Source organism: Hypomesus nipponensis, chromosome 21 (genome assembly GCF_054491055.1).
Source record: "Hypomesus nipponensis isolate SF chromosome 21, ASM5449105v1, whole genome shotgun sequence".
NCBI lineage: Eukaryota > Metazoa > Chordata > Actinopteri > Osmeriformes > Osmeridae > Hypomesus > Hypomesus nipponensis.
In genome coordinates, this window is record NC_140381.1 from 3,985,001 (window position 1) to 3,987,500 (window position 2,500).

Consider the following 2,500-nt stretch of genomic DNA (forward strand, 5'->3'; position numbering starts at 1 on the left):
GCAGCAGGTCTGGAGTCTGGACTTTCTGGCTGTGCGTGTGTGTGTGTGTGTGTGTGTTTGAGAGAGAGGGCATGTGTGTGGTGGGGGAGGGGGGGGAAGGGGTTGACCGAATGAGAAAAGGAGAGAAAAAAAAAAGTCCATAAGTCCAGATTGAATGCAGCTCAAAATGACGGATGGCTGATTAAACGACTGCTGATGACAGAAACAAGAAAAGGAAAGAGGATAAAATGAAGAGAGAGAGAGAGAGAGAGAGAGAGAGAGAGAGAGAGAGAGAGAGAGAGTCTACGAGGACTAAATTCACTGATGAGTACACACACACACACACACACACACACATACTGACCTGGGGAGAGGGTTAAACCTAAGCACCACAGAGCAGAGGTAAGCTCTGCTAAGACGAGAGGGATTTGAGCTGATGCTGTTGATAACAGTCAGATCACTCAGCTCTGCTTTCACAATGACGGCTCATCAGCCAGGCTACTTATTTAGCTTAGAGGTGGATGAACACACACACACACACACTGTGTGCGTCTCTCTCTCTGACACACACACACCCACACACACACCCACACACACACACACACACACACTTTCATACTCATGCCACACATACACAAACACACCTGCATGCACACACACACACACACACACACAAACACACCTGCATGCACACACACACACACACACACATTCAAACACTATTTCCACAATCCTCTTCATCTTGTACCTCTTAACTTCCTTCACAGGGTTATTAACTCTTTGATTGGGGAGCTCTCCTTCGGGGTAACCCCCTATTTAGTTGTCATGGTGGCATGACCCGAACACTTATTAGCTGACCCCTGGGATTAGTCCAAACTCCAAATGGGGGGAGATGTGGGGTTAAGCCTTCACCTCCAAGTGGCCCCTGTAGTATCTCACAACTCCGTAATTAAATTGCTGAGACACCAAGTCAGGAATGTTTGCTTTTCGCTCTCAAAGCCTGCACTCTCTCCTCTCCTCCTCCTTCTCTCCATCCCACCATCTCTATCTTTACTTTTCCCATACTCATGCTTCACGTTCATGAGAGCTTAGTTTGTTTTAGTATCTTAAAACCAAACTTCATTTGACATGTTTTATTGCGGTCTGCATTGGCTACCGCACGCGCTGAAGGACTTGACGTGGTTGGCATGACTACATATTCACAACCGCAAAATCTATCATCTAAATTTTATATTTATATTTTCTCCTTTATTTTTAAATGTTATATGCGAAGTTTCACACTTTCTCTCTGTTGTTCTGCCCCATCATTCCTAATAGCCTAATTATTGGATCCTACTTGACTTTACGGTTTAAACAAGCAAACCGAAATGACAACGCAGGTTATTTAGATAACGCGCTCTAATCTTACAACAACTTGATAGGATCTCCGGTGTGTTTTTGTCTTGCGCGGTTCATCTCCAAACTGTCACCGTCTCTTTGCGCTTGGCGCTGGAAAGTGTGAGGTGTACCTAATCTCGTACAGTGAGATTACAGTAATTATGTGCCACACAAATGATCTACCGTATCTGACCACACTCAAGGATTTCTAGACGCGTTCTGGTGGACATTGCCTACGCTTTTGCTTGAGAAGGCAAAATCTAAGCAATCAAAAGTTGTAGGGCATGATATATTCGTTGTTCATATATTGACACATACTCCCTCCAAACGTCATTCAAAGGCAAAAAAGCGAAACGTTAAAATCAATAATTGGTTTAAAATGGACCCAGTTATCTAGTATTCCACCGGCCATTCTCGGTAAAGTTCGGATTTAATAGCAAAGCATGCATCTTAACCTTACGAACACAGAAGTGCCCTTTGGAGTGCGGTCGACAGAGCAACCTGTGGAAAGGAAATTATTTGTTCCCGAATTTGCCCTGAGCATTACGTTTAGGACAAAGTCGGTTGAAAACTGAGTGTAAATATGGAACACATACCTTAGCGGAGAGAATCGAAGTTCGCAACAAACTCCCCAAAAATGCGTGTAGGCTATAGACTTATTTGGTTTTATCCACTTTTACGTCGTGTCGAGGAAGTCACAGTAAAAAAACACAAAAATCCTGCAGTGCTTCTCTCCAAAACGCAAAATGTGAATTAAACGCAGCAATGCGTGCGCTGCAGCAGGCAATCTCTTGCGTTCAAGTTGCGGAGCCGAAGTCGGCTAAACTTCTGCGTCTGGTATGAAGGCGCACCAACTTTTAACAATAGCGCTCATTGAAGAGACCCGGGCGAGCTCTGACTGAAAAGTTGGAGGTGGGAGGTGCGACTGAGGTGGCGGGAGCGCGCAGGCATTATCCGCGTCCACGTGCCAGAATTCAGCTCAGAGAGACACCTGTGAAAATATGGGTTACAGCACACCAGATCGAGTTATAACGTTTGTATGTAATCGCAGATTACTCTTTATTTATCTTCCCCTGATAGTCAGTAGGCTATATCCCACTGTACAGGTAGGATTATGGGTAATTGTCCTTGAAAAGGCTAGAGC

General features: G+C 44.8%; 1 protein-coding gene across 1 annotated transcript in view; it reads right to left on the bottom strand.

The window, feature by feature from the left end:
- vasna (vasorin a) overlaps window positions 1-2,171 on the bottom strand; it is a 17,466-nt gene extending 15,295 nt beyond the window's left edge. Inside the window, exon 1 of the mRNA XM_084686110.1 lies at window positions 1,953-2,171. The gene's annotated coding sequence lies outside the window, so the exon portion shown is untranslated. The remainder of the gene's footprint in view (window positions 1-1,952) is intronic.
- Between the last annotated feature and the right edge of the window lie 329 nt (window positions 2,172-2,500).